Source organism: Aricia agestis, chromosome 10 (assembly GCF_905147365.1).
Source record: "Aricia agestis chromosome 10, ilAriAges1.1, whole genome shotgun sequence".
NCBI classification, from domain to species: domain Eukaryota; kingdom Metazoa; phylum Arthropoda; class Insecta; order Lepidoptera; family Lycaenidae; genus Aricia; species Aricia agestis.
In genome coordinates, this window is record NC_056415.1 from 11,001,523 (window position 1) to 11,016,727 (window position 15,205).

General features: G+C 35.3%; 1 protein-coding gene across 2 annotated transcripts in view; it reads left to right on the forward strand.

Annotated features, from left to right (window-relative positions):
- Positions 1-15,205, forward strand: part of LOC121730977 (cAMP-specific 3',5'-cyclic phosphodiesterase) — a 474,096-nt gene that overhangs the window by 111,411 nt on the left and 347,480 nt on the right. The window contains exon 1 of one of the 2 annotated variants that reach the window (XM_042120240.1): positions 1,153-1,275. The exons of the other annotated variant lie outside the window; for it this stretch is intronic. The gene's annotated coding sequence lies outside the window, so the exon portion shown is untranslated. Of the gene's footprint in view, positions 1-1,152; positions 1,276-15,205 lie in introns of those variants that run through there. 2 annotated transcript variants of the gene reach the window in all.

Consider the following 15,205-nt stretch of genomic DNA (forward strand, 5'->3'; position numbering starts at 1 on the left):
TCCGTCTCGGGGTCACCACTATGGGACCTATATAGGCACGCATAGACGCGAGGGTGGTCGTCGCAATCTATGCGGAGCCATAAGTTTGATAGGTCCATGACCTCAAGATTGCTAAGGCGGCGAGAGCTGATATCATCTCTGATATACACACACACTCCAGCTTTGGGTAGAAAGGAGTGCTCGAGGTAATACCCTGGGTGGGAAAGGTATGATGTGTCACTCGGAGATGATATCTGCGTCTCGGTTAAAAAGAGCAAAGCCGGCTTTGTCGTCTCAAGGTGGTAATGGACAGCATTAAGGTTGGATTGTCATCCCCTGATATTACAAAAGTCCATGTTTAATATCGAGGGGGGTGCCTTTGTGTGTTTGCTCTTGCCCCGAGCAGATTGGAGCGCAGTTTTGCCCTCCCCAGAATACGAGGGGCGGCCTGGACGTCCACGTTCAGTTCCAGGAGTTCCTGAGCCTGGACGTCCAGAGAGGGATTCTCCAACGCAGTTGGTACCCTCCTGGGGTAACAAATTGTTTTTCAACCGCGGCGTTTCTAGGGGGGTAGGGGATTGGGCCTCCGGTAAACTCACTCACTCGGCGAAACACAGCGCAAGCGCTGTTTCAAGCCGATTTTCTGTGAGGCCGTGGTATTTCTTCGGTCGAGCCGGCCCATTCGTGCCGAAGCATGGCTCTCCCACGGCCAAATGGCTCTCCTACGTACTTGTAGTTAAGTAATAGTAAAGTTTTACAACTACTTATGGAGTTACTAATAATAACTTACTAGAGTTACTACGTAAGACGTACTACTAGTTACTACAGTATCAACATGGTATAACTTATCAAACTTTACATATACATAGTTGCTTATAAAGCATTCATTGTTGCACGTTATCCGCCAACTAAAATATGCACATAATTTTATCAGCGCGATAAACGTAGTCGATTCGAGCTACTACGCGAACTGGCATCCGCGGGGGCGTACATACCGCAGCCGTAATAAGTTATAAGCGCGTGTGATAGGTCATAACGTCAAAATAATGGCACCGGGAACGTCTGTTTATAACGGACGGGGGATGATTCAGGTCGGCGCTTCGCTCGCATGATCAGCGCCGCTCGCCGCGCGGCAGCCACACCGACGCGGACGAGCGGTCTGCGCTGCGAGGCTGACAGTCCTCCCGTAACCGCGACTGAGCGCGCGCTGCCCCGCGCGCGGTGCGACGCCGCACTTGCGATGTTACACACGATAACGGAATAAAATAGCCGAGTGGTTTTATTATTTCGAATAAGGTAGTGTACAGTGTATGTGTAAAATTCCGAAACCTTGAAGCTGTGACATACGTTTTTTGTGCGTTTTTTATCGGCATTTTACGGTAATTACGGTGGCTGCGTGTGTTTACGTTCAGTTTTAAATCAGGAAGTGGCGTGTTAACGTGTGTATTGTTTTCGTATATGAGAATGTTTATTATTAAAATGTTGCTAGTGACGAGGATTAAAATTTCTTGTTTACGTACGTTCAAGCTATCGACCTTGGATTAAACGCTATTTATAAACAATTTACTTTTATCGATAAGTACGAAAACCTGTTTTTTATATCCAGCAGTCGTACGTCGATAAAAACGACAAAAAAAAACTGGCGAATGCACTCGTTGCACTTCGCTTCGAAGGTGGTAAAGTTGGAGTAAGTTATCTAAGTAATCTGCAGTAGTCTGGCAAACAAGGTCTATCGGAGGATCAACACGGCATACACTCGAACAGATAAACCGCTACAAAATAACTGGTAATTCGCTATTCACCGGTTGCGACTCTTATCGGTTATCAGTTATCACATAATGCGTTCTAAGTAGGTACCCTCGATTAATAAAAAAAATATTTTTATTAATCGAGGAAAAATAAATCAACAATTTATGTTAAATAAAAATAATATTTTTAAAAGATAAAACCGACTTCAAATTTGTACGTAATTGAGAATTAAAATTGCGTATCTCATAAACTACCAAACTGATTTCGACGAAACTTACTATATTCCCTAAGTTGGACAATACCTAGTACAACAAAAAAATAATTACTTAAATCGGACTTGTAGTTCCAGAGATATGCGAACACAAACATAAAAACATACATAGTACACTTACACGTACCACGTACATACACTTTTGAAATTTGGCACATTTGCTCAGATGCTGATATAAAGTAACATATACGAAAAATGTTCTGGGAATGTGCATTTCTGGGAATATTACATACTTAAGCATCGAATTGATAACCTCCTTTTACATTTTTTGCACAGCTACGTGTATCAGAAAAGGTAAACATGAATAATTAGCGCCAACATAATATATGAATCGACAACCTCAAAGTTATGAAATTTTTCTTTAAGTACCTAAGCAGGCAAAGAAATATTGTAAATTAATGGAAATTATGTTTAATACTCATGAAAACATTCAAAAACTTAATAAGTACTTTAAACAGTTACTTTAAAGTTTAATGTCAATAAGTAGTTATAATAGATAATAATGTAAGATTATAACCATTATCTATTCAAAATAACCGTAAGTATGTACTTGAACAGTCAACATAAGAAGCATATCGACGCTAATTTCTTGACAATATTTAAAACTATATATTTTGTATAATGTATTTATCTATCTTTGTAATTAATTCTTACTTTCAATAAAGTTATAATAGTCAATAGTTAAACGTTTTTGTTAGAAACAGTGGGCCTTTAACTACTAAGCAACGAAATAAGAACTCAAAACTCGTGGCTATTCTAAAAATACAACATATTTTATAATACAATTCTACACTCTAGAAATACTTACCTACTGAAAAGGGCTTAAAATCTTATATCTTTCAACGAGCAATTCTTGTATATATATAATTGGAATCTCGGAATCGGCTCCAACGATTTTCATGAAATTTAGTATATAGGGGGTTTCGGGGGCGATAAATCGAACTAGCTAGGAATCATTTCTAGAAAATGTCATTTTCATCGGATACCGAGCAAAGCTTGGTCAAACAGCTAGTATTCTTTAAATAAGAATCTGGGGTTCTTTAAAAGGGTTTGTCTTAAATAGTTTGTTTGCTGTTTTATTAACGTTATCCAATCAAAAACGTTTGTGAATAAATAAACTCCGGTTAAAAACCCTCAAAAACTAGACAAGAAAACCTTTTCTTACATTTTACTTTACTAGGCAACGCTCTCGTTGTAAAAGTTAAAACACAGACTCCACACTGACCTACTATTATGAAATTGTCACACTACTGCGATGGCTCTGAATTGTGCATGGTTACTACACTATTGCGATGGCTCTGAATTGTGCATGGTTACTTACTTTCCGAATATTGTATTAATTACTATAGTTGACCCGGCAAATATTGTTTTGCCATGTACCTTATTAGGCGAAAGTGTGTATGGGCACTACTAATATATATTCTGTGGTATGGGGCGAAGGTATCTCAAGTCCCGAAAAAGTCTTCTTTATAAAAACATAGCACATAATAATTATTTTATATAACACAGGGTGTAACAAAAGTTAGTGATAATATTTTAGGGTTTGTATATTATGTTCCTTATAGAGAGTTCACTGTGAAAGTAGCAGTGCTGAAAGATTTTTTTTTCTGATTTGTATGGGCAAGCGCCCTAGTATAGCGTCACGAGTTTTCCCATACAAAAGTGATAAAAAAATTTGATCTAAAGAGCGCTGCTTTTTTTTACAGTGAACTCTATACACGGGACTCAAACACACCCTAAAGTATTATCACTTAGTTTTGTTACAACCTGTATATATAAATCTAATATATAAAAATAAGTCGGGTTTTCCTTCTTGACGCTATAACTCCAGAACGCATGATCCGATTTCCACGGTTTTGCATTCGTCTCTCGGTAAGGTCTCGGGCTCCGTGAGGTCTATCGAAAAAAAAATCTGAAAAAACTTCAAGAGAAAAGCAGGAAAACAGGGAAAATTATTTTATGGCAAAACAACGTTTGCCGGGACAGCTAGTCTATAATAATGCCTACCGTACATTTAGCCTTTTTAAATAGGAAAACCTACCTTTTCATATTTCAGTCGGTTTTATATTCAGCTGGTTTTATTTATTTTTCTCTCTTGTTATAAGATTGAAAAATAGAAGCAGACTCGAATTTCCCGCGACGCGAGTATTACCTACGCTAAAGCTTGAGCTTTCGCATGTAGGCTATATTTTAGCAGTAACATATCGACGGTGGAAAGGCAAAAGTTACCAAGCGACATATAGCTATTTTTACAGGAGAGCCGTTTAAAAATTCGTTTTTTCTTTAAAAAATCGTAGAAAATTAGCTATTAGAGATATTTTAAAAAATCCAACGGATTTTTAAAGTATTTTAATGTCTTTATTAATTGGTTTATTAAAAAAAAGGTATTTCTGCATACTTAGCGTAGAAGTGGCGTTTGGTAACAATTTACCTAAATTTAGAAGCAGGTAAAAGTTACCAACCGACAAAAACGTTTTATCTTTCAATCTAGTAAATATATCTAAATATATATTTTTTTTCCAAATGGTTCGAAGCAAAAAGGGATAAGTAGAGATTTTTTTTTAATTGAACAAGCAAAGGGGTCTAAATTTCATAATATTCCATTACTATATCAAGCAACGTTTACTATACGACAAATAAAATTCTGTTAGTGTAAGTAATTATTTACCTGCCGCCAAATAAATTTGAGCTAAAACACAAAAGTTTTTACTTTTTAGACTCAGGGAGGAAATTTGCTCAGTATAGTTATGCAGCAATCGAAAATAACTGAAGTTAAACTGTTGAAGAAAAACCTATCAAGTATACAATATTTGAAATATGCCTTTGAATAAATGATTTTCAAACAAATAATTGAAGCCGAGTTCCTCGGTAAAAACAATATTCAGTATTCCAATGAACCATAACTTACTTACCGACATCTAAAATGTATGAAGATATATAGTTTAGGCTTAGGCCAATCGTAAAAATCGGCCAAGTGTGAGTTTGACTCGTGCACATCTCGAAGGGTTCCGTACCATTATAGAGCAAAATTTGACTAAAATAGGTTTTTTTGTATGGGATTATTTATCTATTTTATTTTAATTTTATTATTAATTATAAAAGTATAAATACAATTGAGTATTTTGTGAACATTTCAAGTGTTTCAATTCAATTCTTCCATGTCTTCAGTTACTCTTACAAAATAAAACTATGATAATTATTCGCTGACAAAGCAATTAAAAAATATATTATTGGTCTTTTTGTAAACTTAGTCATAACAACTAATAGATGACATCACAGAAAACGAATATCACTAATAGTAGACACCAATATGTACTAATAGTTGACATAGAACATTACATTACATTTAATATTTTTCCTATTATTAGGTCTTTATTTGCCGTTTTTCAAAAGATTTCATTTACTTCATCATAGTAACTACATGCATATAAAATATTATCCACGTTGTCTCCAGATTCTATCCATTCTTCTCCCATGCTAAAACTATCTTTCCTTTTAATTTTATTTTTCATATATTTTTTCCTAGTAAATTTATTTTCAGTCTTTAGTCTCCATGCTTCTCTTGCCTCTTCTTTTTCTTCTTTCTTTTCTCAGCTCTCCTTTTTCTTCGTTTTACTGCTAAAAAACTAAAGCAATCGATTTTTAGATCAGTACAAGGTCTAATATGTCCATTTTTAGGTACAGTAGTTCTAATTTGTTAGTTTGTTAATAGAATTATATTTTCAGAGAATAGTGATGATATTTGCAGTAGAATAAACTACAAAATAACTTTAGTATGTATTGCAAAATGATGATATGAGTTCCATGTCATCTATTAGGTTTTTTACATTTTCAAGTACTAACAGTAGACACCCTTTATATTTTTTAAATTTTTAGGGAAAATGGATAAAAAATCATAAATAAACATTAGTTAGTGTAAACAACATGACCATTAATCCAATGAAATCAATAGAAATTACAAAAAATCAAATAAATGTATTCAAAACTTACGTGCAAAATTTCGCCTTCCTTAACCTATTTGCTAAGAAATTGCCGAGCGCGTGTTGACGCGGTCACATTATTTACGAAAACTGATCCCATTTTAAAATTTTGTTCCCGAAGGCATCCCTAGTACATTTTTTCACGTCAACAGATAGCTTGAGAAGCTTATAAAATTTACAGTGTTGAGAAAAAATTTGAGTAATTCTTATTTTTATGGTATTTTTGTCGTAAGTGTCATCTATTAGTTCCGAGTCTACTTTTAGTGCTTTTACCTTAACTTATTTTGACGCCGTGTCGCTTGGTAACTTTGCCTTTCCACCGTCGATATTATTGACAGTTTGAAATATTAGTGTTCTTGTGTTGCAACCCAAGCAGAATTGGTTGTATACCTACTGTAGTCACATATTTTAGGTTTAAAATGTGTTGTATCAAAAAGTTTTGATAATAATATAATACCTACCTCTATATTCTTTGGTGCTCCTGTGTGTAATTTATAGTTCATCATCAACTGAGCGGAAGTTGATGATGATGGACTATAATAAATAAGAACACTCTCGATCATGTCAGCTTTCAAACAAAAAAGTATAGTTGACATAAATGTTTTAGTGTATGAAAAACCCACTATGTGAAGAAGTTTAGGCAAAAAACCATGAGTAAAGCTGAGCTCTAGACGCTTAGAAGGTCATTGACCTCGTACTGAACACATAACAGCTGATTACATAACATTTTCAATAAAACATTTTATCAGTATAATATAAGCCACTTGTTTTCTACATGTCTTTGTATATGAAACCCACTGAAATAAGAGTGCTTAGTCAAAACTTCCTTTGCTAGTATCGAATATCGATGGCGTAGTTAGGTGTCAGAAATGTATGGGATTTGACATAACACATAGTGCCATGACGCTTTGCAATGCTTTATGTCATATCTCATACACTTTGACTTAATGAAACTTTGTTATCGAAAGTGGAAAAATATGCATTTTATCTTACTACAAGACACAAGTGAACTACTTGCGACGAGTATACTTTTAACTTTATTGAAAGTTGCATTGTTATCGAATGACAATAATAAAATGAAATTTCTAAAACTCTGTTTTTAGAAATGCAGTAGATGTACCAGCTATAATATTATTTTAACATACTTATACTTCAAGTAAACAATAATAATAACATGATTTATGATACCAATTAAACATTCTCATAATATAATATTAATAGGTACAATGAATAATTTTATAAAATATTTTCCCACTCATAGTAAAGGATTCTGTATTTCGTAAAATATTGAAGTTAGGCCGCTATCAGAAAGCCGATTTTCGATACCTAATATGAACTTGTATTATATTAGTCTTATAAGTTAACTGAAATGATTTTGTGATCTACCACTGTCATATTACACATAATATTATTTAAATTTCTTTGACGTAACGTCTACACTCTACAGTCTACATAAAATATTTTAAAGTTTTCAAAATATTATTGAAGCTGTTTTTAACATTTCAAAAACTACTAAAAATAATTGTAACTTGCAAAGATAAATATAAATCTTGAGTCTTCTTTAAAATGTTCACCTTCCCACTGCACCGTTCCACGTCTAAGTCAGGCAGTGATGAGAGCTTTTACACCACCATGTCTACTGTCAAAATAAATACTTCGAATACACAATTTCTATGCATTCGCGGCAAAACCTACAGACTAAAGTACAGTTTGGCAGTACCTGCAGGTACTACCTACCAGCGTTGCTGGCAGAGGAGAACTGTCAAAAATGGCGTTTTTGTATAATGACAGCGTTAGTTCCTTTTTTCGCCACGTTCATTTAAAACCTTGTCGAGCTCAAGGTTATCGTTAAATATGGCGTCCGTTATTGACCATAACCAAAGATTTGACTTTTTATATTTAAACTGTTGTTTTTTTTACTTATTATTAAGCTAGTTTTTATTGTAATTTAGTTTTATTGTATTAGTTTATGGTTTTAATAAATAAATAAGTAATAGTTAAAGTTACAGTTATACTTAAAGTAAGTTATAAGTAGTTAAAGCAACCCACCCTTAGTAAAATAAGTTGTGGATTTCTTATTTTTGAACAACATTTTGTACAATTTATTATGTATTGTGTAAGCTGATGTTGTATAGTTTCATGGCAGTTTTAGCTTCATATTTTATAACAAACTTCAGAGAGACATAAGATGATGAATATTATTTTTAAATAATTTTGTAATTTTGCAATTTTAGAATGTTGCAAGTAGGTATAAAGTTTTGTTTTCGACTATTGTTTGCACCGTAATATAGGCTTTCATAGTAGGTATCTTGACTTCTAGTTCTTAAAGTAGGATACTTTGAGACCTAGACGCCAATATAACAAATTTCATCTAGAACAATTCACCGGCTTAAGCGATAAGAGATAACAGACAGACAAATGGACAGGTACACTTCCGCAGCACTAATATAATAAAATGAGGATGGATTCTCATTAGGGTATAATTCAATTGTGCTGAACATGACACTACAAAACACCTGGAATTTACAAACCATAGAATCATATTCCTTAACGAGTGTGTAATTTTGTTTCTGTAATTTATTGTTTGTGGCACTAATTGGCAAATTAGGAAGACAAAACAGAGGGTCTAGACAAGTGGCAAACGATTATCGTAAACGCCAACAAAATGTACATATGGGATTTGACATTCGCTAGCGAAGCGATGACTTATGTCAAGTCGCATACATTCTGTTGGCGTTTACGATAATCGCTTGCCAGTTGCCACTTGTCTAGTAGGGCTGCCCTAGTTGACAAGTGGCAAGCGATTATCGTAAACGCTAACAATATGTTTGCGATTTGACATAAGTCATCGCTTCGCTAGCGAATACTAATGTCAAATCCCATTATACATACATTTTGTGACGTTGGCGTTGGCGTTTACGATAATCGCTTGACAGGGTCTGGCCTCCTAGACAAGTGGCAAAACGCTAACGCTAGCGCTAACGCTACAAAATTTATGCGATTTGACATAAGTCATCGCTTCGCTAGTGAATACTAATGTCAAATCCAACAGAAAAAGGTTGGTCCGCCATCTGCCATTAAACTAGTTTCTCTGGTATAATAATCTTTGCAGTTTGGTCTCTATTAATTGGGGTACATATAAACAACACATGAGCTCAGGGCCTGTAGCCAAGAACATGTGTTAGCTAATAAGTATCTACTTAAGGCCATCCCCTGAGAAACGAACTTGACCTTACAATTGCTGCGTTGCCGAGGACGCGCCAAAATCCTATTTTTTTTTTACTTATCTTAGTTCAAAATTGACCTAAAAAAATTTAAACGTCCAGTATGTAGTTAATGAAATTTTCGATCAATTGTCGTGTGTTTCAAATAACCGTAATTTGTCAATAGGATATACTGAATGTATGCTTGAATTTAAATAAATTGGTATTGCTTTGGAAGCTGATATTTGAGTATAAAAAAAAAAACAAAAATAGGAAATTAATAACTATGGAAGGAACGTTATGACTGAAGATTATTGCTGTATTTTTATTATAATTTTGTAGCTTTCAAATTATGAGTTAATAAGGCTCTAAAAACGGTAAATTACTGCATCACCGTAGGGGGAGCGTCTTAACAGTCAAACGCAGAACCTGTAACTTACGGACACTGAAACTGGAGATAATGTTGCACAATTTCGTCAAACAATTTCGTCTAATGTCCCCGTCTGCACTAAACAACAGTTTCAGTTAACTCCGCAATACACATTTGTCCTCGATTTAAATTCCAACTAATGTGATGGTAAGCAAAATGACACAAGTTTGTGAATCGTTGCTAGCGAGCGTTTTATAACTTTTGACGTTAAGACAAATAGGCGTAATTTCTGTTTGTGTCTGTTTTGAGTATTCGTCAATTATTATAAGTTGTCATTTAATAATTTAAGGTACTCATATTCAAAATGGCGAGACGAGGCAAGAAATTTTATACAACTCTTGGCATTTTATACTGTTTTCTGCCTAGATTCGCCGATGAGACTAAAAATGATTACACCTACTGAGATTTGACGTAAGTAATTTAATTAGATAGCAAGTGGCAACTGGCATGATTTTCTTTTACGATTAGTAATCCAGAAATTATTTTCTATTTATAGTGAACTAAATTCTGTAAACAAGCCAAAATCACCACTCTAATGTAATCAAGTACTTCTTAGGCATCCATTACACGCGCATGCAAGTCAGTTGCGGCAGTCAATTCCGTCAACCATGAATTATGTTTGACTGATGGACTGACGAATGGTTTTAGACGGTCACTCAATTCTCTTCAGTTTTATGCCAGTCAAAGCCAAATTTTTCAAAGGTAAGTTTCTAATTTTTTTCCAATTTTGTCAGATGTGACAACACTCACTCAAAATTCGTGACTGATGGTTGCATGAAGCAAAAATCAAAATATCCAGATGTTCGTCAATCAACTTCAACCGTCTGTCACGCTCTTACACGGTAGGTTATCCATCAGTTACAGCCATGACTGTGGTAAAACTGACAGAAAAACCTACCGTGTAATGGATGCCTAATATTTTATAACATAATATTACCTGTTCTTAATAAAGCTTTGTTGCTTTTTCTCTACGGGGCTTGCAGAAGGGACGTAACTTGTGTAAAAAGGCAGAGGCAACAACTTGCCATCAGATATATTAGGAACCACATAACACCAGGCACTGTGGTGTACACCACGGTAATAAGCCTGAGTGGTATCCTTTTCAACAATAGACATAACAATACACTACTCGTATGGCTGACCCTAATGGCGGCTCTCGACATAGGCGAACGCGTTGGCCAACGCGTCTGCAGACGCGTTGGCCCAATGTGTAGAACGGGCGTTCGCGCGTTGGCCGTAGGTATTTAGACGTTGGCCAACGCGCGAACGCCCGTTCTACACATTGGGCCAACGCGTCTGCAGACGCGTTGGCCAACGCGTTCGCCTATGTCGAGAGCCGCCATTAGGCACTATGGGGATGTCCCCATTGTTTACATCCTTATGTTATGCATACGTCCTGCTGTCTTATCACCGTGTCTCATTAATTATTCCTTCTTTTTATTTTCTCTTTTTTATAATTTTGTGTCTTTTGCGTATGTGATGTTTAATTTCCTTCTTTGTATTGTAACGTGTAATTTATTATTGTAGTGTAATGCTGTGTCATACTGTTGAATAAACGTTATTATTATTATTATTATAGATATTATTCATTTTGCTCTTTAGCTGGTTCCATTTCATACAAACAGTAAATTCGCATGTTTCGACGACCAGATCTCGGAGGGCATTGACGTCAATCCGTTCAAACATTCTGCACGACATCAACGACGATGACAGTTGAAAATTGCAATGTAAAAAATGGATGGATGGACGCACCGTCAATGTATCTTAAATATCATTAAATGAGCAATTCTTGTATATATTATATAATTGGAATCTCGGAATTGGCTCCAACGACTTTCGTGAAATTTAGTGGGGGTGATAAATCGATCTAGCTATGAATAATTTTAAGAAAACGTGTGTTTTATCGAATACCGAGCTAAGCTCGGTCAAATAGCTAGTGATTGGTCTAGGTCTCGGGTATCACAAGACTAAGGACTAGGTAACTAAAACATACATGATGCAGCTGACAGAGCGTGTCGTCGCGGTATGTGGCTCACGAGTCACGAGTCACGACACACCTGGCTGGCTCCCGTTTTTCTGTAATTGAATGCTTAGAAACTGGGTCCAGTACGTTTCCAAATATGAATTCTATTTTAGAAGTGAAGGACTGATAAACAATGCAGGTGAGACTGCAAAAGATGGTTTTGTTATTACGCTTGATACTTTTGAGTTCTCTTAAACCTGCAGAGTATTTAAGTAGTACCGACTAAATTAACAACTTTGTTTTGACAAAGTAATCAAGACGGAACAGGATGAAACAAACAAATTATTATAATATTTAGCAATGCATAGATCTAAAATATTCTCTTGAATCTCTTGAATCCCCAAGCGGCACCGGGCTATCGCCATGGGCGTACAGCTGCCCCCCCCCCCCCCTGGATCCTGTTGACGTCCCTACTAAGTATCTTATGTAGTACTTTTATAGAAGAAATTATATAATTACTAGATGTCCCGCGCGGCTTCGCCCGCGTAAATTAGGAATTTCACAGAAACCGTACATTTTCGAATAAAAATAGCTATAAATACTCCTGTCACGTGGTCTACTCTATATAAGTGCCAAATATTGCTATAAAAGTTGCTCCAGTAGTTCGTGAGATGAACCCTTTCTAATATTTTCCCCGTTTTTACCACATTTTCAGGAGTTTCTTCGGTCGTATTAGTCTTAGCGTGATAATATAATATAATATAATATAGCCTATAGCCTTACTCGATAAATGAGATATCTAACACTGAAATAAGTTTTTAAATCGGACCTGTAGTTCCTGAGATTAGCGCATTCAAGCAAACATTCTCTTCAGGTTTATAATATTAAGTATAGATTTTTTTAAATTATCGCTTGACAAACTCGAGCCTCGATCTAAAAGACTATGAAAAGGCTCATAATCATGGGACGATGAATGGTATAATATTATGGTAGTGATTATGATGAATGTAATCTGCATAGTAGCATATGCTTTCCGTTCTTAAAACCACGCCGAAACTCCCAAACTTGTATCTTTAAAGAATCAGGAGTTCACTCAGCACCTTCCGAACCATGGTATACCAGGTATACCTCGGTGCAAAATCTTACTTGTTTGTAGCATATGCTTAGAATACTTCTCACGAAACCGAAGTCACCACATGTTTCCCCATAAATTTTGAGGAGTTCCCTCGATTAATTATGGATCCTTCATCAGATCATCACTTTTATGAATATAATATTAAATTGGGATGATACCCTACATACCAAAATAATTTTTTTGAAAATCGGTTAACAAACAGCGGAGTAATCGTTGAACATAAGAAAACGAACATAACAACTTCCCCATTTTGAAAGTCGGTTAAAATTGTAGCCTATGTGTTATTCTGATGTATAAGCTATATTATTGTAAAGTTTCATTAAAATCCGTTCAGTCGTTTTTGCGTAAAAGAGTAACAAACATCCATACATCCACACATCCATACATCTATACATCCATACATCCAAACAAACTTTCGCCTTTATAATATTAGTAGGATATCTATACTATTTGTTTGTTTGTTCTCAAAAACTACTGGACCGATTTTAAAAATTCTTTCACCATTTGAAAGCTACATTATTTACGAGTAACATAGGCTACTTTTTATTTTGGAAAATATAGGGTTCCGTAAGATATTTTGGTTTTTCTGACACAAGGTGAAAAAAATCAACCAGAAAATTTAGTTATTTTGCGTACGCTGCCTAAACTTTAAAAGATAGAACCATACAATGTTCAAAGTAAATGTAGATCTTATAAATATCTACAAAAATGTCCGCGACACACTATACCTATCTATGTCGATTGAGGCACAACAACCATTTTTTTATTTAAAAATCTTGATTTTTTTGTGGACTACATTTAAACGCATTTATTTTACTCATGCTGAGAATCCTTATCAAAATAAATTATTTCATCACTAAGTACAGTTTGTGTAGATAATTTTTTGTCTTTGAATGATTAAAATTGGACGTTTGGTTTAGAAGTTATGGTGAAATTAAAAATTGCGATTTACGCCCGTTTCGAAGTGGGCGCTAAGTACCAACTACCAAGGCGCGCAGTACTAGCGAAGATTATGACCGGCCCTGCAGCTGGTGAATTAGTTCATATACTTACCAAGAATACCAATGATCCCTACTGATATTACCTATAAGTACCCTTCAAAAGGCTCCAATTTCCTGTAAAAAAATCTTTTGCACTAACGATAAATAAATCCCAGGGTCAAACATTCAAATTAGTAGGAATAGATTTACGATTATTATTTTTTAACAAAAAATTGAACCCGACTTCCAAGGAAAAGACAATATTCTTAAAATGACCTAAAAATATGAAATAATTCTAATTATTCATTAGTGCCTTTTTCAAAATTCGACTAAATCTCAACGAATTCTGTACTATAATTTCCATCGTTTGAAGTAATAGTACCAATAATTGGGTCATAATGTGATGACCCATGGTGTAATTATGGTTGTGATTATAATGATGAATCAAATTGATGTGTTGACTTATGCTTCCAGTTGTTTAAATAACGCCGAATCCCCGAACCTGTATCTATAAGGATTCAATAGTTCTGTTCGGTACCTTCAGATTCAGGGCATAACCCGGTACGAAGTCTTACTTTTTGGTAGCATTCACCTCAAATGCTTCAGAAAAAATCGAAATCACTATATGTTTCCATACAAATTTCAAGGAGTCCTCTCGATTCCTCATGGATGCCATCATCAGATCACCGCTTTTGTGAACATGGTACCAAATTTGAATTCAACCCTGTACAACGACAAAAGAATCATGAAAATCGGTCAACAAACGGTGAAGTTATAACCTCCTCCTTTTTGGAAGTCGGTTAAAAATAATGTTTTACGTATGGGCACAGAATATAATATATTATTAGTAGGTATGGGTAACTTTACATTGCCCTATTACGAGTCGGGGCTCCCGACCATCAGTATATTTTGTTACAAAAATAACTAAACGTCAAATGTTGTTTATAGAGAAGCTATACAATAATCGCTTTAGTTATCTATCCTAAAACAACGGGTTGCACTCCGGGACTACCGTCAGAAGTGAAAACTTATTAATTATTATTAATTACATTTAAATATTCTCATCTTTAACAACTTTAACATCCACAGAAAGATAATCTTACAGCCTGCGGATAATGACTGCGACGTCGATGTTAATGTCGGTGTTTGTGAATTGACCTGGGAATCATTTTGCTGACCGTGTCTTTCCTGGGTAGGCTTTTTGCAAATTGCAGCGGTAACTGACATCTACGCGAGCGGAGCCGCGGGCGACCGCTAGTCGCTTATAAAAGGTATGAGCGATTCTTTCACAGAAGACGTAATAACTCGATTTGCCGAAGACCCTCGAAAATTACTTTTAAAAAAGACAACAAATTGCCGCTGGCAGAGAACCTGGGTACACCCATGGCTATCGTATTACAATTGAAAATCTATTGTGTCTGCGATTCCCACGATCAAAGTATTACGTCTCTCTAGTCTAAATATTAAGATCTTCCGGGCCCTTCTTTGAAGTTTTAAAATTAATAATAATTGTAC